The 22,586-nt window shown below is 51.0% G+C and overlaps 1 protein-coding gene across 1 annotated transcript in view; it reads left to right on the forward strand.

Annotated features, from left to right (window-relative positions):
• Positions 1–22,586, forward strand: part of LOC149331052 (isobutyryl-CoA dehydrogenase, mitochondrial-like) — a 419,086-nt gene that overhangs the window by 99,859 nt on the left and 296,641 nt on the right. The window lies entirely within an intron of this gene.

The following is a 22,586-nucleotide window of genomic DNA, read 5'->3' on the forward strand; positions in this document are numbered from 1 at the left end:
CGCGTTTGCTTGTTTCGGGGCTCTCCTTCACTCCCTGTCTCTTGGCGCTGGTCTCACTGCCGGTGGCGTTACACTGCACCGTGGAGTGAACGCACTCGTGTGGCTTCAGAACCGCGCCTCAGATGCGCTCAAAGACTGACTGCCACTCGCGTTGCGCGGCGTAGAATTTACGCGGCTCTTATTATTTTGTAAATAGTGTGCATATAGATCTCCCGTGTACTCCCTTCTCGCTATCACTCCCCACCGTAGTACATCTTCTTGTTATCCTCTCGATCCCTGGCCCTTTTAATGCGATAGAATTAGAGCTGTCACACCAGAGCCCAGCCGATGTCTGTTGTTGTAGTGGTTTTTTTATTATGCATTGAATATGGAAGGTAAAAGAATTTTGCTAGCCCCGGCACCTTCTATCGCTGCTGGAAGCACCTGAGCTGGGGCAGCGGAAATAAAGGATAGCAGGCAGGGTGTAGGAGTGAAAACAAAGAGGGGAGGGGATAGTAGAAAGGACAGGGGGAGGAGTACACTGACAATCGATAGAGGTCAGTGTACACTGTCATCGATAGAGGTCAAGGGACCTTTTTGTACCCACTGTGGTAGTGGCAACCTAGCCACCGGGTTCGGAGCAATCTGTCCATCGTGGCAGATGACAATTAAATTAACAATTGGTCGAGAGAGGTCACTTGACCTTGTGACGTCAGCATAACCTGCCCACAGGGCTGTGAGCAACCTAGTTTCTAAGACAGCAACCTAAATAGAGAATCTAAAATCTGAATGTGACAAATTCAAATGTCGGCAAAGATATTATACAGACGCAAACACATGCAGCCGCCGCAGTGGCTCGGTGGTTATGATGCTCGGCTGCTGACTCGAAAGACGACCCGGCCATGGCGGTCACATTTAAGATATTAGAGAGCAATTGCAGCGGTCGGTAACCTCTAAATCGGTAAATTGGTTTTTGAGGAAAGGAAATGGCGCAGTATCTGTCTCACATATCTCAGCGGACACCTGAACCGCGCCGTAAGGGAAGGGAGGAAGGTTGGAGTGAAAGAAGGAAGAGAGAAAGAAGTGCCGTAGTGGAGGTCTCCGGAATAATTTTGATCACCTGGGGGTCTTTAAAAGTGCACTGACATCGCACAGTACACGGGCGCCTCTTGCATTTCGCCTCCATCGAAACATAACGTCTTTTCCTTCCCTTTTGTATATTTCTTTCAATAAACCACTGCTTCTACTATTATTGCTACTGCTAGGCCCGGGTGGCCGGCGGCAGCGACAGCCGAGCCCAGCAGCCGAGCCTTTTTTTTTTTTAGTTGTACATTTCTTTTTTCCCTCGGTCTCGTCATTTACACGTATGCTTTTTCTCTGCTTTTCTCTATTTTTTTCCTCCCCGTCGGCAGCGAGAGGCAGCTGAGCGCGCTCGGTCGCGGAAGGGCGGCACACCTGCAGCCGCGCGGCTACACAAGAGCACAAAGACAATGGCGAAGTCGCCGAATACAAGAAGCCTGCTCTGCTGTGCGTCACACGGCGCACGTGGGTTTTTAAATAGCCCGGCGTATATCGCGCACCGATAAATTGTCGAGCGCGCCGACTGCAGCGCGCTCTCGGGTTGCTGAAACGAGAGGCAGCAGCAGCGCGCTGTTGCCGCCGGATTCCGAACCTGCGGACTTTGCAGCGCGGACCAAGCGAACGCCCCGAGGGGCCGCGCATGCGCCCCGCAGTTCAGCTGCCGCTGCCGGCAGCGGTCGCTCTGCGATCCGCGCGTCGCAGGCTACTCGCGCGCCAAGTTTGTGGCCGTAAACAGACACACAGCGCCCCGTAGCCCGTTAACTGGCCAGCACTTTAGAGCACCATTCCCCATCAGAGACAGATTTAGAGGCCGAGGCGACCTCCTTCCTCCAGTTTATAAACTTTTAAATTTGGATGAAAGCTGACCGCACAAAAACTCACCAATTTTGTACTGACCTGGACTAAAGGTCACCACACCGATACGTACAGTCTTTGTCAAAAGTAACCTGTTTTGCTTCTATGTGGAACCCTTACAGCTTCCCGGGAGCTGGAATGGTCGTTAAAGGTAAGGACTGGGGGTCTTCTTACCTTCCAACACGTTTTGATCTTTAGAAAAGCCACAAGGGCTCCACTCTACAAGTTAGAAGAAAACCTTGCAGCCTGGTTACTTTTGACAAAGACTGTACCTTGCTGTCTGTGAACAGAGCCACTCATTTTAACGGATCCATATAAAGTATAATTTGAACGTTAAGCCTAGCCTAACCCTCACCAGAACTACGGTAAACTGCCTGACTTACGCAACTATTTGTTACTTCCTAGCGCTTTTATTTAAAACATAATCTAGCCTTAAGCCTAACCTAACTCTAATCAGACGCATCAACTGACACAGCTGTTCATTGTTAACCGTTAATTATTAACGCCTGCCTTTAAAAACCTCTTCAGGTTAACCTTACTCTAAGCACATCTAACGAACTCATGGAATCACGCAGCTAATGGTTAATTGTTAATCATTAACGTCTGCACCTAAAACCTAACCCTAAGCATACCCACGGTAAACATCCACAAACTTATGTCGTTGAGACGTGCCTCCACGGGGTGAGCTTTTGTCCGGCGCCCATGCGTTGTACGAAAACACGACTGCGCCACATGCTCGGAACCCACGAAGAGCGGTTGGTCTTGCTCCGTAGTTGTATGTTCGAGAGAGACGGCTCAGGACTGCTGATGGTTCTTGGCTTTTGAAGGCGTGCTCGAACATTGCTCGTTGATGGTGATGATTCCGGGAATAAGTTGGTTTTCCTCTTGGTGCTGGTGTTCCCTCTCTTAGTTGGTTGGTTAGTTTATAGGGTTTAACGTCCCAAAGCGACTAAGGCTATGAGAGACGCCGTAGTGGCGGGCTCCGGAAATTTCGACCACCTGGGGTTCTTTAACGTGCACTGACATCGCACAGTACAGGGGCCTCTAGAATTTCTCCTCCAAAGAAATTCCAGCCGCCGCGGCCGGGATCGAACCCGCGTCTTTCGGGTCAGCAGCCGAGCACCGTAACCACTGAGCCACCGCGGCGGCTTTTCCCTCTCTTGCTATCCTCCCAGCAGCGACTCATTCTTTTGCAACCTTAGTGTAAACCTTAAATGAATATAGACACCTAATTTTGGTGCATGTTTTCTTCTCTACAATGTGCGGAAGAGGCTACTATGAATACGACCGCTGCATAATTTATAATCGATTTTTTTTTTACATGTTGTTTCAGTTTCAACAGCCGAACGACGATTCAAAAGTCAAAGTGTGTTTATACGTCACGCGAGGCATGTAAAAACGGGAATGTAACCGCTGCTTCTGCATTCGTTGTCATTCCGGCTCATGGGGCAGGCTGGCTTTAGCACCATAGTGAATTAAAACGACGAAGCAGCAACTGTATGGCATTTTATGTATGACCTATAAGCACACTTTGACGCCACAGACATTGTTCGGCTGTTGAAACCGAAAGAGCACAAAAAGGAAATTCGATTGTATATTATTTAGCGGTCGTGGGAGAATACCACGCGGTAATCGATGTATAATAATGCCTTGCGCACCATTACAAGCAAGAAAACAAGCACCTAAAAGTTAGACGCCTATAGTCCTTCAAATCTCCTCTTCCGTGTTGACCATCTACTCGTGCGCCCCCTCTCAATTACCCCCTATTTCTACGTGAACTCCTACGCCGCGTGATTGACCAGCTTTCACCAGTTTTCATTAGGCTGTCTACTTCAGGGTACGCCGCGCGCCCTCTGTGGGGGCTTCCAAGCTTCAGAAGCGCCCATCTCTTGCCCTCGGATGCGTCGCAATCGGCTGGGCTGGTGTGGGAGGGGAGAATTTTGCTTTGACTCCTTTCTCGCTTGACGCGTGAGCAGCGCATTTTGTGCGCGGTATCTTTTATGTTCTTTTTAACCAGGGACGGTGACAGGTGGTGCTAAAGTTTATCAGCTGGGGCGAAAGTTACGGCGAGCTTCGGCATTCCGGGGAAATTGCTTTAGCACAGCCGTGTGTTGCCTTGCTTGCATAGCCCGCATTTGCTGTGTGGCCGTAGTTACCGTATTCAGTACTACGGTGCCAAAACTCTCGAATGACACGCGGTCCTCTACAAGAAGAAACTCTCCGAGTTTCTGTTCAAAAATCCCTCTTCCGTTCCCGAGAAAGGACACCATTTTGCGCGAAAAGACAAAATAAAGAAATGCCTCGGAAGATTTTTAAAGAAGTACGCTGACCACTATTGGCAAAAGTTATGTGCCAAGAACTAATCTGATAAGCGACGAATGCCGTTCGTCTCACTCCCATATCACCACTACGTGTAGAAATGTCATCTTCCCCGGAGCAAGGTCTCATTTCGCAGCCGTGCAAGACACATGGCAGAACACAAGATCAGTTTGGTCGCGACGTGCTCGGACGCATTTGTTTTTGGGTGGGGCGCAAAATAAAAGAGAGCGCAGTTTGATGGCACGAGGCGCTGAAACCGGCAATAACAAAAGGGCGCTTTGCCGCGGCAAAGCGCGCAGGCAAACACCTTCCGCGATGCACCCGCAACAAGTGCTCATTACATCGTACGTCGTCGCACCTATGCCTTCAAACGCTCGAGAACTCCAAGGAACCCTAACTAAGCAACAAACGGGACACAGCAGAGGCCAGCGTAGCAACGCGGCAAAAAAAAAAGAACAGAGTAAAAACAAAACGGTGATCGAGCACGAGAGCTGGAACCAGGAGAATCAAGCGAAGCTAGGCGAAAGAGCAGGCGCAGCAGGTAAAGGAGCCCCGTCGTGGCCTGCCCGCTTCCGCCGTGGGCACCTTGCATCGCTGCTGGCGAGGGATAGCGAAGCAAGTGGCACCGATTCAAGCCAGCATGGAAAAGAGCGCGCGGCAAGCGAAAAGAAAAAGAAACGCGGTCGGAGATAGCATCAGTGGGGAGCCAGGGGCATCATAATTTCGAGACGTGCCCCCCTCTCTTGGCCTTTCTTTTTTTTTCTCTTTTTTTTCATGGGTACTTTTCAGCTCCCCACCGCTTGCCCGCAGGCATGCCCCCGCTGCCGGCGATGCGTGTTCGCATTACCCCACCTTCTCCGATGCACAGAGCCGAGAACACCGCACCCTCCGTCCCCGTCTTCTCTGTACGCCTCTGCGAGCCCAGAAACCTTCCGCAGTTCGGGCCATTCGAAGAGGCGGGAGGCAGTGGGGGCAGGAGGGATGCCCCTCAGTTCCCAGGCGAGCGGGAATATCCCCGGCCCCTAACGACTGCAGGTGTTCTCCACAGCCCCTCGTGGCGGTGGGGGAGGGCAGGATTGGGGGGGGGGGGGTGTCGCATTGCGCCCAGCGCTTTAGCTGGTCCTGCTGGCATGCTTGCCCCCTCCCTGTCCCACACAACCCTGCCCGGTGCATGCAAGCTACAATCAGGCCGCTTCCCCCCACCAACGTTCCGACACACACCAACCACTTGCAACGGTCTCCCGTCATGTTAAGCCTAACTCGTGAAAACCTCCTCGCTCACCTCGGTATTAAACCCCCTCCGTTCTTCGCAGAAAGAGAGAAGAAAAAAAGATGCTACGGACTGAGAGAGGGCGCTTTTAGAGGAGGACGGAGGGGAACAGCCAACAGCGCCTCGCTGTCTCCGCTGTTGCTGGCTGACCCACTGCTGCGCAGAGCGCCGGCGACGCACTGCTCCCCCGTCGCTTGTAATCGCCCTTGTTGCTTTCTGCAGCTTTTTTTTTCTTCTCCTTCCGGTTCCCTTCGCCAGCTCTGGTCTTCTCTCGCGTCATTATTCGCCCTCTCCTCTGCGGCTTTTCGTCGGCGCATGAAGTTACGCTGTGGAAAGGGAGAAAAAAAAAATGAAAAGCGAAAATACGGGCCGCAAAGGCAGTGCAAAACACGGAGGGGGCGAAATCGCGTGGACGGGAGCAATAAAACAAGTGAAAAAAGAAAAAGAGCATACGCCTACAGAAGGGGAAGAACGATTCACGGCGTCGTTTTTGTGTTTTGCTATGTGTTGTGTCACGTGCAAGCCACGGCCGTGCTTCTGAGAGCCACCGGGGAGGCTGTGGTGATGCTAGGTCAGAAATAAAGAAGCAGTAAATACAGCACGAGGGGCAAAACTTTGCCTTTAAGAAGGTGAAGAAAATAAAAAATTGCCAGTAGGAAATACAGCAACCACTTTAAACACGAGCACTAAGGAGCCTTCGGAGAGCCCCTGCAGTTGAGGGTCGCCATTCGAGGAATAATAACAAGTAACTGAAGAACGAAGGTAAACAGAGGAGGGGGGAGTAAAACGAGCAGAAAAGGCGGTCGCGAAGGCCCGTTCGCGCGTCCCAGCCGCCTTCGCGCTTTGTGCGCGCGTCCCGTTTCTCCTCCGCCGAGTCGGCGGCATCGAAGAGTGGTCGTTTCGTATTTCCGCGTTTCTCAAGGCCTCGCAGCGCGCGTTTCTTATTTTTCTTTTGCCTTCCCCCCACTCTCTTATCGCCTCTTTCTTTCTCGTTTATTTCGCTTTGCCGTTTTCGCCCGCGCTTTCTCAACCTGCACCCTCTCTCTGGGGAAGCGCTGTTGCCATGGGTGGAGCGACGCGCTGGCTGGGCTTGTGGTACGCGAGCCCCAGAAGAATCTAGCCCGTGCGTCTCACCTGGCCGCTCAAACCACCGTTTATGAACGATGGCTCAAACCGCTACAGGCTTCCGAACTGCTGTCGCATGCACAGCTGAAAGGCCAGTTGGCCAAGCCCTCGGAGCCTCAGGTCAGAGCCCTGAGTCTCGGCTTCACTCGCACCATCATTGGGGAAGATGAAGAAGTCTTTAATGAACCCATGCCCCTAGTGGGGTGTGCGCAATTTGTTGTTTGGGTCATTATTACCATAAAGCCCGGACCGTATTCATCATCATCATCAGCCTGACTACACCCACTGCAGGGCAGAGGCCTCTCCCATGTCTCTCCAATTAACCCTGTACTTTGTCAGTTGCCGCCACTGTATCCCCGCAAACTTCTTAATCTCATCCGCCCACCTTTCTGCCGTCCCCTGCTACGTTTGCTTTCACTTGGAATCCACTCCGTTACCCTTAAAACCCAGCGGTTATCTTGCCTTCGCATTACATGCCCTGCCCAAGCCCATTTCTTCCTCTTTATTTCAACTAAGATGTCATGAACCCGCGTTTGTTCCCTCACCCACTCCGCCCTCTTCCGATCTCTTAACGTTACATCTATCATTTTCCTTTCCATAGCTCGCTGCATTGTCCTTAACTTAAGCTGAACCCTCTTTGTTAGCCTCCACGTTTCTGCCCCATAGGTGAGCACCGGTAGGATACAGCTGTTGTATACTTTTCTCTTCAGGGATATTGGTAAGCTACCATTCATGATCTGAGAGAACCTGCCATATGCGCTCCACCCCATTCTTATTCTTCTAGTTATTCCCTTCTCATGATCCGGATCTGCGGTCACTACCTGCCCTAAGTATGCATATTCTCTCACTACTTCCAGCACCTCGCTACCAATTGCGAACTGCTGTTCCCTTGCTAGGCTGTTGAACATTACTCGGACCGTATTATCGGGAATAAACACTGGCGCTTGTCATATTAGCGCAGTGCGTTGGTGCTACCTTGTCTCAAGGTAAAGTAACCGAAGTGAATTTGGAGACGAATGTTGGGAACACAGAGCTACGCACTAGCTCGGAGCGCCAAAATAGCGCGCACGACCACAAGTGCAGAAGTAAGTTTGTGCTATCGAACGTGAAGTTGGATAGCTTCAAGCACACTTCGCTGCATTATCGAGGCATACGCGAACTTTACTATGAACTTCCGCAACGCCACAGTACCGTCAGCTTCGCCGTCTTCAACCGGCCTTTTAGCCGCCGCGGTGGCTCAGTGGTTATGGTGCTCGGCTGCTGACCCGAAAGACGCGGGTTCGATCCCGGCCGCGGCGGTTGAATTTCTTTGGAGGAGAAATTCTAGAGGCCCGTGTACTGTGCGATGTCAGTGCACTTTAAAGAACCCCAGGCGGTCGAAATTTCCGGAGCCCTCCACTACGGCGACCCTCATAGCCTGAGTCGCTTTGAGACGTTAAACCCCCATAAACCAAACCAAGAAACCAAACACTCGTCTCTCCAGCCCGACTGTTCCTCTTTTCGGGCGCGCTTCGGCCCTTCCTGTCGCTTATGCCAACTTCTCTTCCAACACTGCCAGTTGGAAATGTCTTATCGCCCTCCAGTCCCCATGCTGTCCTTCCGGCGTGCCTGTCTGGATTCAGCTAGAATAGCTGATTGTTTAGCCCTGAAGCAGGAGGCCCAAGAAAATTTTTGATCGCTGTACTGGCCGTGCATGCTGCCGCCGGGAGTTGCTCGGCAGTTTATTTCTCAACGAATAAAAATTATTTTCTTTGTGTCGGAACAGTACGCACCTATACAGTATCCGGGAGCCCCGCAGTGGTCAGGCACATGTGTTCGTGATCTTTTCCGCGGGTAGTTTAATGTTCTCTGCCTGCTGCTGTTGTGTATGATTTTATGAAGTATAAGTGGCGAATGCTGTTGTGAGCCAAGCAAAGGGTAAATTATATTTTTTTTGTCTTAAGGAACTAGCTAAAGCATGGTTTTGATTATCACCGTGTGTTCAGAAGGTTTTCTTCTTTTAAGAATGTAACACGCGAAATGACAACGAGTGGAGTTTCCCCTGAGCGCAAACTTTGGGTTGTGTTCGTCGCAAAGCCATGTGGATAATATTTTTACTTGGTTTTTTTTTTTTTTTGGCGAAAGTAAGGTGTTCTCTATTGTGACCATTTATCTGTATGCATCACACACGCGAAATGGGAACGAGTATACCGTTTCCCGCGAGAGCAAACTTTGGTATGTGTTCGTCGCAAAGCCACGTGGATATTTTTTCTTTTTTGGCGAACGTAAGATGTCCTCTATTGTGACCATTCATCCGCATGCATCACACACGGGTCTGTGACTCAGTGGTTACGGTGCTCGGCTGCTGACCCGAAAGACGCGGGTTCGATCCCGGCCGCGGCGGTCGAATTTCTATGGAGGCGAAATGCTAGAGGCTAATGTACTGTGCGATGTCAGTGCACGTTAAAGAACCCCAGGTGGTCGAAATTTCCGGAGCCCTTCACCATGGCGTCTCTCATAGCCTGAGTCACTTTGGGACGGAAAACCCCATAAAACAAGCTAATGTACTCTGCGATGTCAGTGCACAGTAAAGAGGCCCAGGTGTGGTCGAAATTTCCGGAGCCCTCCACTACGGCGTCTCTCATAGCCTGAGCCGCTTTGAGACGGAAAACCCCATAAACCAAACCAAACCACACACGGGTCTGCAAATGCGCTATCCTTTTGACGACGGGGTCGCCTGCGTGACCCGTTGCCACCAGTGCAAACACGCCGGCCAGCTAGCTGTACAGCGCTGCATCGCCACTCCAGTAGCAGCCGCGTTATCGTGTCGAGGGCCCCTCCACTCGAGAGCTGCGCATCCGGCAACGTGTCGTCTTCGTCGCCTTGTGGGCGGCCTCGGCGGCTGCCGTGACGCATACGTCTCCCTGCGCGTCGCCTCGTTTGCGCCTCGGAGACTGCGTGGCGATGCGAAAAAAAAAAAGGGAATGAACTCCTCCATCGCTAGTGCCTCGCTGCTTCGCCCAGCGACGGCAGAATTTTCCATACAGGCGGTGCCCGCGTGCCAATATTTCGGCGTATGTTACATTAATAGATGGCCGGAATTAATTAGCGATGCGAAATTTCAAGAAATTCTGAAAGCTGGCATGAAAACAACTTCTTTTCCTGTTTCCTTTTCTCCAGAAAAACACGAAACTGAAATTTACCCGCCGCGGTGGCTCAGTGGTAAGGCGCTCGTCTACCGAGCCGGAGTGCCCGGGTTCGAACCCGACCGCGGCGGCCGCGTTTCGATGGAGGAGAAACGCAAGAGGCGCTCGTGTGCTGTGCGATGTCAGTGCACGTTAAAGATCCCCAGATGGTCAAAATTATACCGGAGACCTCCACTACGGCACCTCTTTCTCTCTTTCTTCTTTCACTCCTACCTTCCTCCCTTCCCTTACGGCGCGTTTCAGGTGTCCGCCGAGATATGTGAGACAGATACTGCGCCATTTCCTTTCCTCAAAAACCAACTTACCAATTTACGAAACTGAAAAAAAAGAAAGCGAGAACGCAGTTTCGTTTAGAACATTTATTTTGTAATCACAGATGTGTAAAGAATCATATTTTTGCACAGAAACAACGATCCTGCAAAACCTTATCAGGAAAAGATTGTGGCATATTGCATACAATATAATCGACGCGAAACATTATCATTCTGACTCGCGCTACTGCCAGGTAGAGAAATGCTTGCTTTCGCACTTTTTCCCACGTTCATGTTCGAATGCACGTACACAAGTTTTTGCACGCGCACTCCCGCAGGCCTGTTGCGCAGCTTCGAATGCACATTACCGCTTTCACACGGCGGAGACGATGTGGTTATATTCGGAGTAGCTGACATGTGACTGACGTGAGTGCTTGGTTGCTACAAAGACCTTGCCACTATGTGGACGGTTCCTGATAGACCCAATTTTACAGCTCGCAGTGTGGTGATACTGTGCAGGAAACTCCAATAGAAAAAATTGGCAGAGGCTTAGCTTGGTTAGGCCCGGTATCGGTTGCGAAAGCAAACGAGGCCTTGGTTGAAACAACTTATATATGTATACACATCCACACGTAATCTTCTCTCAGAGAGAGGAAGGGAAGGAGAGAGAGAGAGAGCAGCAGCGGCGTGGCTACCCTGGGACTGCGGCGACAAGCCGAGCTGGTCTCCAGTTTTCTCTCCGTTTGGTGTGACGTCACCACAGCGAGCGCCTCCTCGCGGCTGCGGCGCGCAGCAGATGACGTCACTACGGTGTGACGTCACTACGGGGGTCGTCTAACGTTCAAACGTGGTTACCGCCGGGACCACGCTGACGGCTCAAAACCTAGCGTAGTATTGCTTTCGCAATAAAATTTGTTTTTTTTTCCCCTTCTTGTGGGAAATCACTACTTCAGCCCTAGCGACCCCGCACCATTTCTCCAACTACCTCCCTTCAGCCCGAAGAAGGAACAACTCGCTCCCCACAACACTAGGACAAGAGCCCTTCTGTCTGTCGAGATGTTCATCCAAGCGAGAACACTGAGAGCTGGCCGCCGCGGCGTTGGTGGCCTACATTTACGCAGAGATACGACATGCATGTCCTTACTTGATAGCGGTGACGAACCTCGCATGTAACAAACCCACGTCACAGTCAAACCAACAAATCTGCACGTCAAAAGGTTGTTACGTGAGAGGTTTGCCGCAGCTGTCATGTACAGGACATGCCGTACCGCTTGGATCTTCGTGTTTTGTCCCCTGCGTCCTATTATATATATCAAAAGAGGTTTATTGGCAGCTGATTGATCAATGTCAGATAAGATCACCAGAAATTAAAAAAAAATAACAGGATTTAAAAACTCGAAAAAGGCTGGCCCTCCAGCCGAAACATCGGGAATTACATCCTATTATGTTTTTCAATTTCTGATGACTTTATCTGATATATACATAAGCGCAGCGCAGAACGATAACACAGTTGAAGTGAGCACTTTGTAGTATGCTCTCTTGAGGAACTCCGGAAGTAACTTCTTTACGCTAGAACTTTTGTTATTACTGAGATCAGTGCTCAAGGTATGATGACAAGAGAGCATTACAATTTCCACGCATGCGCGGTAACGCTCAAGTTTCTTCATATGAGCCCAACATTTCTTCTGTGGTCTTATTTTGAAACGAACTCAAGCGCACAACAACACGCACACAAGAGAGCACGCACACGAGCACGCATTGTGAACTGACGATGTGTTTCTTTACTGCGCATGTCTCCATTTATGTATATAATCTGCTCTCTTACCTGCGAATAAATTCAGATGAAGTTAGCGCCTGTCCTGTGTCTTTCCTCTATTGTGTGCGTGTTGTTGTGAGCTTGAGTTCGTTTCAAAATAAGCTATGCACCATCTAGCCCAAACAGAAGTTTTGTTAAATTTCTTCTGTGGCGCGTCGCCTCACAGCCACCCCGTCACAGACACGCGGGAAGCATTGCCGACATTACTGCAATCCGCGTGGCCCCCCACGTGACCAGCCACTCCCCGTGGAGCGAAACAAGAGCGTCCCTTTCTCCACCAGCGCCGTCTCGGCTTTCGTTCGTGGCAGACGAGTCCACCACCAGCGGGGGCGCGCACTGCGAGCCACAGATGAGCGCCAACGAACCGCCGGCAGAGACTGAAACCGGAGAGGCAGCCCTGGGCGAAGGCCTCGCGCGAACCTTCCTTGCCAGTCTTCGCTTCCGACTTCGCTTAGAACGCGAACGGACAGCGGCGCACGACCCTGCTTTTGTTGGAATCGTCAGTGAACGCGCCTTTTTATTGTCCTTTTCACTGCCTTTAAACTGCATGTTACGGAAAGCCGCCCTCGTAAGAAACAGTGCATGCATTCAACAGGATGAGCGGTCTCGTTCCATAGTGGGAGTGCGCCATTTCGCAATTAAGTGCACAAAACCATACGTTACCTCCGCGCAGTCCTGGCGTTTATTAGTGCTCTTCCGTCTGATCGACTTCGGCATAGCCGAACAAGAGGCCCGTCCGCGTGAACGTGTCGAGATTGATGCGATCTGAAGGTACTGGAACGTTATATTATATGCAACGCGGCTAAATATTGAGCATCTCAAACATTTAAAAGTATTGGGTGCTTCTAAAGAACTCACTCCGGTAATCCTGAATCAGACGAATATGTTGTGTTCCTGTGCGTCACTGCTGAGCGCATAAGGGAAGCCTCTTGCCGTGAGTGAGTCACTGCGAGCTCGCGTATAGTGTGCTGTTGCTCCAATGCATTGTCTCGGCAGAGCGGGACGACAGGAGTGAGATGCTTATTCTTGGCGTGGAGTTTTATTCTTATACTGGCTGCATATATACGAAGCGCAGACTGCTGCTTGTGGCGCCGGAAAAGTTTTGCAACTTGAAATAGCCTTTATTTTCACGAGGCAGTACAGGTGGTTTGGTTTCGTTTTATGGGGGTTTAACGTCCCAAAGCGACTCAAGCTATTAGTGAGGTCGTAGTGAACGGCTTCGGGTAATTTCGACCATATGAGGATCTTTAACGTGCACTGACATCGCACAGTCAACGGGCCTCAAACATTTCGCCTCCATCGAAATGCGACCGACACGGCCGGAATCGAACCCGCTTCTTTCGGGTCATCAGCCGAACGCTATAACCACTGAACCACCGCTGCGGCAACATAAAACGGAAGGAAAAGTCGTTACGTTTCGATGGAGGCGAAACGCAAGAGGCGCCGTGTGCTGTGCGATGTCAGCGCACGTTAAAGATCTCCAGGTGGTCCAAGTTATTCCGGAGACCTCCACTACGCTTCCTCTTTCTCTTTCTTCTTTCACTCCTACTTGCCTCCCTTCCCTTACGGCGCGGTTCAGGTGTCCGCCGAGATATGCCTCCATTTCGCCTCCATCGAAATGCGACCGCCACGGCCGGAATCGAACTTGCTTCTTTCGGGTCATCAGCCGAACGCCATAACCACTGAACCACCGCGGCGACTGCACTCAAAACATGTGCGCATTCGGAGGCGCGAAGAAGCGAAGCTATCCAAGGGAAGAAGCTCGCGAATCTCAAGCCCCGAGCGCGGCCAGCGATACGTCGGCGAGTTCAAGCCGTGCCACTCGAAGCTCGTTCTGTTTGGCTTGGCTCTTCTTCCGATCTGTCCCTTCCCTATCGGTGGGCAGCATACTTCCACCCAGAAAGGACAAAGCGAAAAGAAATCCGGACGCCAATCGGGCAAAAAGCGAGGCGGCAGGCCGCGCTGATAACCTCGAATAGCGGCGCAGTTTGTGCGCCGCGCCGCTATCGCTGCCTCCTCCTCTCGCGTTTCATTCTCGAGAGCCGAGCTATCTCTGGCAATTAGGCTGGCCTGTGACGCAGCAGATTCTCGTCTTACGCGTAGCGCTCGCCCAGTGCTGCTTTCCGTATCTCCTCTCACGACTGCGTGCCTTCTATGACTACAGAAAATGTCATCCAGCGCTGGCTCGGAGTTACTTGGAGAATTCTCAATATAGGGAGTTCTAGAATAAAGTGACCATATCGGTTAGAGGAATAGCGGGGACCATCCGCATGCGCAGAAAACGAACCCAAGGGGCGTTCGTACACAGTCGGCGCATGCGCACTGGCGCTTAGCTATTCCCCTGTCCCCGTGACTGACAAGGTCACCCTGTTCCGGTCTCTGTTTCTGTTAGTGACGGAAAATTGCTGGACGGAAGATAGGAGCGTCCCCTTTGTAACGGGGTGGGGGCAGTTTGCCACCTTGCTCGGCTTTTTTTTTCTTTGTTTTTATTTAGCTGTGTTTTAAAGTGGTCCCATAATTCGCGATCTCAAGTACGTTTTCGGTCCTACACTTCCAACCTCATGTCACCCCTCTGCTTTTGAGCCCTATCGGTTGGAGGTGCGCGACAGAGCGCGCCCTCCGGTGGCCACGCCGATCTGCTCGCGTGGCCGCAAGCGACGTCATACACGGCGCTGTGACGTCGTAGTCGGAGCGTACCGCGCTTTCCGCAAGAAACTTCGCGAACGTCGCCGATATCGGAGCCGATAATGGAGAACTGTGACGCAACAAGAGATGAAACTCGGGGCGGTTGCATCGGCGAGCCGAAACGCGGGCAGCTGAGCTGTTACTTGGAATACTTCCCTCGCATCGTCTGACGGGACTTTCGGTCATGGAGGTTAAATTCTTGAGGCCCGTGCACTGTGCGATGTCGGTACGCGCTAAAGAGCCCCAGGTGGTCGGTATTTCCGGAGCCCTCCACTACGGCGTCCCTCATAGCCTGAGTCGCTTTTGGACGTTAAACCCTAATAAACCTTAAACGAAGGACCATGTTTGCGGTTTACCGACCGTCCTTCCTCGTGGGCTGCGACTGCCGGCGTGGACAACATGGTTGTGTATACGACGGAACGAACCGAGCGTTCTCCATTTTGATGGCCGTGATGACGAAACCCTGCGCCATTGGAGGACAACTGAGCACCTTCCTTACGCACAGAGAGAGGCTCCTTGCGGTGATGTATGTGAATCGAATGCCGCACGCGACAAAACCTGGGACGTCTCTGCCCAGCAAAGAAGCTTGTCCATGGCGTGAACACGTCGCGCTCGCCTCAGCCAGAGCGGGCACTGGAGCGATACTCGCGGTCTCTTGTTTTTCTGCCCGCCGCGCTATCGCATCCGGCACAGATCGGCCAGCGCCGAGGAGGTTGCGTCACAGCGAGGAGGAGGGAGAGGGCGGCAGAGATTATCCTCCGCTTGGCAGGGTTGACACTGCTCAATGGGGCGACCACGAAGCCGTGCGCAGCTCGTCGATGCGCAACCGGCTTGCGAAAGCCCCCCACCGCGCCATCGGAGACGCGCACGTGCTCTCCAGTGCCTCCGGACAGCGCCGACGACCGCGACACGCTCGCGGGCTCTGTCGACATGCGCGAAATGGCCTCGGGGCTTTTATCGAAATTCTGCGCCAACCCTCGTCGTGAAAGGACGGTCTTCGTGCGCTAAAGCGTCGCTGCTCGTTAATTCGGCGTGAGCTTGGCTTTGCGAGTTACCATCGCTGGGCGGCGCGGCGGGCTGCAAACAGCTAGAAACAGCTACAAACAGCACCGAAGTACGTCCCGCCTGTGTAATTGTTCTCGGGGGCTGGCTACGTCACTCAGATGGCGAGAGGTTGTTCTCGCTGCTTTCGGACGAGGTGGCGGTCAGATCATTCAGCGATGATGCAGAGGAATCTACGAGCGAGAGGCGACGGCTTCCAAACCTACGCGGCAATTGCCGCGGAAGCTCGTGAAAAGAGCGCACTCGTAAAGCCTCGCACTTTTACAGTATTGTACAACCTTACCCTAAATATGATGCGCTGGCGAAATCTACCGGGCCCCGGCGCGGTTGCTCAGTGGTTACGGCGCTCGGCTGCTGACCCGAAAGACGCGGGTTCGATCCCGACCACGGCGGTCGAATTTCGATGAAGAGGATTTTCTAGAGGCCTGTGTGCTGTGTGATGTCGTTGCACGTTAAATAACCCCAGATGGCCGACATTTCCGGAGCCCTTCGCTACGGCGTCCCTCGTAGCTTGAGTTGCTTTGGGACGTTAAACCCCAATAAACCTAAACCAAACCGAAATCCACCGGTTTTTGCTGCCACGAGAGCACTAACCAACAAGGCGAGGCGCTTCTCAGCTCTCACTGCCGGTGTTTCTCTTCTTACGTCGTGTTCTTTCGGTAGCTGCAATTTGTCGTTGCTCCGTCGTTCCGGGTTAGGTAGTCCAAGTCAGTATACCTTCTGCTGCGTCGCCTCAAAAAGCCGACATCTACTACAAATGGTAGGTGCGCGTGGTCGTTGTATGCTCGCTGTAGGAAAGGAATTCTCTATCCCCACTGCATGCGTCGTGAAGGTGTGTGTTCTTCAGAGTCGTATTCACTGGTTATTACGCTACTCATCGACAGGAACCAATGCGTGTGGTTTCTCTCATCACGGTGTCCATGGCGTGTTTCAAAATACCCTTCACTGCAGAAGTCCCAGTTTGCACAGTTGTCGGTTGAAACTGCACAGAGCCTTTTTCACAGCTTTTCATCAGCGCCCGTATATTCATATTACTCGACCGTCAACTCGGTAAGCTATGTTTAACACAGTTTTATCAAACCGTGTTATTGGGAGAATTTGATTATTTCCGCTGTTGCCAGGAACAACGATGACAAAAATACGCTGCACTGTGATGTCGACGTAGCATTGAGGGGCACCCTCAGTTAACTTACATTGCGTGTTCACCGAACGCGTTGTTAATCAACTATTTTTTTTGTTTTTCGGGCGAGCAAGCCGCTCGAGCTTGTTCGTCAAATGAGAGGTGAGTCGCGCGGAATCCGGCAGCCAACGCGATAGTGCCTCGACTTTTGAGCACCAACAAGCCGGCGTTCTAAAAACAAAAAAAAAAAAACAAAGCAAGTGTTTCGAATGCGCTACTCGGGGCCCCCTTATTAACATGTGTGTATAGCTGCGGATAACAAGTCGCGGCTGAGATTGCCCCACACGTGACGCGGGCGGGATCGAGCGAAGTGTGGCGCAAGCGCTGCTGGAAGCGCTCCAGGAGTGGCGCTATCTCTTCCCGTGTAGTATATCGATGCCGCCACGGATGGAGTCGCGGGAGCGTCTTGTGCGTAGTACAACCTCGGGTGTTTTCCGCGGGAAATGTGAGTGAAACTCATCCTCTCCCCAAAACGAGGCCTAGCATAATGCTTCTCCGTGAGACCAAGCTTCGAGCTCTACTGCGAGACCAAGCTTCGAGCTTGAATGACGGTAGCGAGGGAGCAAGGTTATCCTTGCGCAAAGCTCGGGGGCACATTCCCGCTGGCAGGTTGTCAGCCTCCTCAGGAGAGTCGTGCGATGTGCCACTCTTGCACGCAGACGACAGAATTAACCACGCTACAGACGACACCGCGGATTTCGTCTCTGAGGAGGCGCTTGGATCAGGGAGCGTTTCCCAATAAATTGAGATAACGTTGAATGAGGAGAGACGTTGGAAAGAAGGTTACTCAGCTTGAGGTGATGTGGAGAGGGCTCACCAGCTACGTAGACCTCATATGGGAAAAAACTGTAAAGAAGTTGACGGAAAACGTGTGTTCCGGCTCTGAGTGTTCTTACACTCGTAGTATATCTTTCAGATTCTCACGGCTGTTCTTAGAATCGTTATCTTTCTACTCCCATTCTTTCAGCTCGCTGTTTCACCCACGACCGCGTTTCTGGCTGATAAGAAAGGCAGTGCCGGAGAAATATCGACAGACATTGCTGGTGATGTTCATCGCATTGTAACTTGCTTTCAAGATAGGTGCTCGAAGAAAACGTTATGCCAATCTTATCAAGTATCCTCATTTTCAAGTGTATTTTCGTTTTATTTGGAACCCATAGCAATGAGAGCAACTAGAAACGTTTTTGCCGTTGAGACGAGTAAGTGTCCACCCAAAGTGTCTCCTCTCAAGCACTTTGCTTTTGGTTTTCCTCAAGCACTGTCGCGCAGCCCTTTTTGCTTCTGTGCCGTGACAGTATATACTGTACATTAAATAAAGCGATGGCGTCGTTAGCGTTGGATATTTTGCTAACCCGCTGTGGGGCATCTAGTGTGCGAAGAGTGGTGTCCTGCTCACCGAAAAATAAAGCAAACAGCGCAATAGGGCAGATCCAGCTCGAATAATGTGGCGAGAATGAACGAACGGCGCCTCTCTTCCGCGACGATTCATTTGGCGTAGGGAATGGCTGCTCCAATATCTGATGCAAAAAACACTTCAGACCAGAAAGGACTACGCAGTGACGCTGGGACGCATAGCTCAGTCCTGACCGTGCAGCCGCTGGACAGGTGGAAGGAACAGAGACACATTTTCAGCTCAGATTCAGAACAACTTTATTGCTTCAACCGGCCCCCCCCCTACCTACCCTCTCCGGCACGGCACGCAGGCCTTCGGGAGACGAGTATGGGGGTTTATGTACTACTAGAATAACACTTAAATTTAAGTGACGCTGCAACTGCCAGTTGGGTCAGTTCCTTTTGCACCCTAAAATCTGGGCTCCTTAAAGGTGCACTGAAGAGGAATCTTAACTTGTCTTTTTGCCGCGGGAACTTGATCTACACGTTCCGAGCTTTCTTAGAAACATGTATTTATTGCCCTGCGTGGCCAATTTCCCTAATTAAATCGAATTAACGTCCGGATCCCACCTTTTTTTTTTTATTCTCCCCCGTACGATGGGCGGAGTCGACCAACGTGTGGAGTGCCTTTCACCCAGTCCCGTGGCGGCTTGCCGCTCTGCCATCGGCGGAGTAATACGTAGTATTCCGTAGTAGCAAATAGTCCGCGCGTATTTTTATTTCTGCGGGCTTATTTTGCGGCTATATTATCTGCGAATGAAACTATTGATTCATGGAAACCTAAAAAAGAAAATAAAGCGAAAGCAAAGCCTGCATGGAGCTGGCTGAAAGGCACTTCATGCGTTGGTCGACTCCGCCCACCGTACGGGGGAGAATTCAAAAAATAAAGGCGGGAGCCGGACGTTAATTCGATTTAATTAGGGTAATCGGCCACACAGGGCAATAAGTCGCAGTTGCTAGGAACGTGTAGATCGAGTTCCCGTGGAAAAAAGACGAGTTCAGAATCCTCTTCAGTGCACATTTAATTCGTCATTCCGTACTCTTAACATCTTCATGCTTGCTTCTTCCTGGAGCTTCTTCGCATTTTCTGATGATGTGATTCACGTCGGCCACTCCTCCGCGAAAGAAACATTTTGAGCGATGAGGAACGAGAGAACCATGGAAAGCGGTGCTCACACTCGTTGAGCAAACAAGCGTCTGTAACCATTTAGGTAATTTTTTTTCTCTCTCTCTAATTGAGAAAGCATGCAGCTCGACATAAACCATTCAAGTTTGTAACAAAACAGGTCAGAAGCTCATTTTGTCGATATTATAAGAGGGGCTAAGCAACCCTTCTTCCTTTTGCCACTGAAAGGCCGGGCAGAGTGCGCCAATGAGCAGTAATGTAATTACACCAGCCAGCGCGGTGATAAAATACGGGTATGGCCGCCTTTAGGCCAGCGTGAACAGGTTCGCGCTTATCCGACGCGATCTCGCCATGCACGTACACCGCCGCGAATGAGGCAACCCCATCCTGGTATATCAGTGACTGAGCAGCCGAAACAAGCTCACAGCGTCCGCGATAAATGTGTTTTTCGCTGTGTTTCAGGTGTGCTTTGAAAATATATGTAGATGTTAGCTGCGGTCCGCAAGTAATGCCGACCTTTGTTCCTTGTCAATTAACGAGAGTTTAGTCTCGCTTTACACGAGTAGAACGTTATCTCTGTTTTGCATGACGCAAAAAGATACGGAGGCTAAGCTACTACGTCGATTCCGGCTTTCACTTCCGGTTTACCATACGTCACTTCCATTTTCACTTCCAGTATGATGACGTCACATCGGGTTACATGGTGACTTCACGCTGTTTTCTTTGCTGATGTCGTCATTGGGGTTCTGCGGACCACTTTCCTGGATAAGGCCGCCGCGGTGGCTCAGTGGTTATGGTGCTCGGCTGCTGACCCGAAAGACGTTAAACCCCATAAACCAAACCAAACTTTCCTGGATACTGACGCCGGGTTTCGTGGCTAATGGGCGATATAAGAATTTAACCTTTAAAACCATGGGGACACTTAATTACATAACGTGTGGGGAATGCGATAGAATTAGATTCAGCGAATTTGATGAGAGGCCGCAATTGCGAGTTTTTTTTTTTTTTTTTCGTTATGAGGCTTCTAATCCTATCGCATTAAAAGACGGACCCAGTCCACAGAGGATCGCATCTGAGAGTGAAGTGAGCACTGGTTCCCCCGTGTTATGCAGCTATGCAGCTGCCGCTGGCAGCGTAAGGACCCCACCGAGGATGGGTGACGAATCTCATCGAAAGAGCTGGCACATCTTCATAGGAGGCAGGCAGGAAGGAAGGAGGGCAGGGCTGGCAGGCGGAGCTGCGTGTAGTCGAAAGGCGAATGCATTGCGCTTTAATAATGTATGCTGCCAGTACACAACTGTGGGGCAAACCTCTCTTGCGGTTTGATTTGCGGGGAATGGCCACTATAAGTGAGTGACGTCACTTCCGGTCAGGTGACGGCACTTCCCTCCTGCCAATCGCTGGGTTTAGCTTCCTTCACTTCACTTTATTACCTTAAAGACCTCCAGTTAGGGGGTATCACATAAGGGGTGGGCACAGATAGAATCAAACTTTATGTACAAAGACGTTATTCGTTAAATATGGCAGTTATACAATTCAAAAATGAGGATGGACAGGTGGTTGCAGCGGCTTCGTGTGGAAGGCCGTTCCAGTGTTTGGCTGAGCGAGGAAAGAATGATGCAGCAAACGTTGTGGTATGAGTCTGTGGACGGGAAACTTGCAGGGGATGACCAAGGCGGAGTGAAATGCGTGCTGGAGGGCCAATGTAGGGTGGAATACGCAATGAGCTGTAAAAAAAACTTCTGAAATAACCACATACTGGCGATGCGACGGCGACAGGCAAGGTTTGTTTGGCTCAACTCCGCTTTTAAAGATGATATGCTGATATATGAATAACATGAATGAATGAGTCTAGTGGCTCAGTTCTGTAGCGATTCTAGTGATGTTAACAAATAGATTTGGTAAGGGCTCCAAATGGGGGATGCATATTCTAGTTTTGTTCGAACGAGGGACTTGTAGGCAAGAAGCTTAACGTTTGGCGGTGCATGGCGCAAATGACGTTTCAGGAAACCAAGGGTTTTATTAGCTGATGATAGAATGTTAGTGACATGCGCATTCCAGGTTAGATCTTGGCTTAAGGTTACACCCAAGTATCTATAGGAGTTGGTTAATTCTACTGCGACGCAAGAGATTACGACACACATTCTTTTCTTTCCGGGGAGACTTCCAATGCTATCGCAATGAAAGTGCCCGTAGAAGAAAAATCAACATAGAGGCTTTGGGAGGCAGCGTGCGTGCGCAGTGGTAGTGCAGGCCGAGCACTCGAAGCCGCATTCAGTGCACAATGAGCGGCGCCGGACGACCAAGACTGCGCAGACGACAGCTATGTCTGTTGTCCTCTGCCCGCGCGGCTGCACTTGGGCCGGAAATGCGGTAACTGGAGAGCCAGCAGCATCTCGGGAGTGCGGCGCGTCGCCGGCAGCACGAGGTCACGGACGGCTTCGCAACTGCCGGGCTTCTAACGCGTACTCGCACCTTCAGTCCCTGCCTTCTTTGAGCCAAACGAGTTCTGAGCGCTAACCACTGCGTTCAAAGGGCAGCTCCAGGAGCTTTCTCGGACATATTGAGTTGCCAGCCGCATCACATTCCTTCAAACTCAGGCCGTAGCCAGGGACGATGTTACGCCTGTTGCAGCGATGACGTCTCGAACATGACTAGAAAAACACTCGTACATGCGTTGAGTGACTGCAGTAGCGACTGAAAAGATGCGTCCCTCATAAAACGCGTGACACGACCTAACACAGGTCTCAAAATCCCGTTAGCGAAGCGGGGAGCGGGCAGTAGTAGTAAAAGCATATTTACTCACTGGAAATGAAATCCCCTCGGATTGTGAACCTAGTTTAAGGTGTGGGGAATGTTTGTTACGTTGGCAAAGCAGTGCTGTCCGCATAAATCTGAACTGAGCTCATGGAAATGGCAAACTTTAAAATCGATTTGTGCCGGAATCAACATTCGCATGGCAGCCACACTCGGTGGGAGTAATCACGAACGAGAGGAAAACATACAGTATAAGTTTCATCAAAATACGTTGAACTCTAAAAACACCCGAACCTGCCCTTCAGCCAATAACGCGGACGGACGAATGGATAGCACCAGAAAATCCATATTCTGAATGCCACTTGTTGGCGAGCTGACAGACGAGGTTCTCCCAAACACTCCAAATACTAAACAAATTAGTATCAGTGTAGCAATAGCTCCTATCCTGGTACATTGTGTTCTATTTTTGTGTTTGCTAAAACAGTGCTGTATTTTGAATGTCAT

The sequence above is a fragment of the Amblyomma mixtum genome, chromosome 9 (genome assembly GCF_055824585.1).
Source record: "Amblyomma mixtum isolate Tamu chromosome 9, ASM5582458v1, whole genome shotgun sequence".
In the NCBI taxonomy this organism is placed as follows: Eukaryota; Metazoa; Arthropoda; class Arachnida; order Ixodida; family Ixodidae; genus Amblyomma; species Amblyomma mixtum.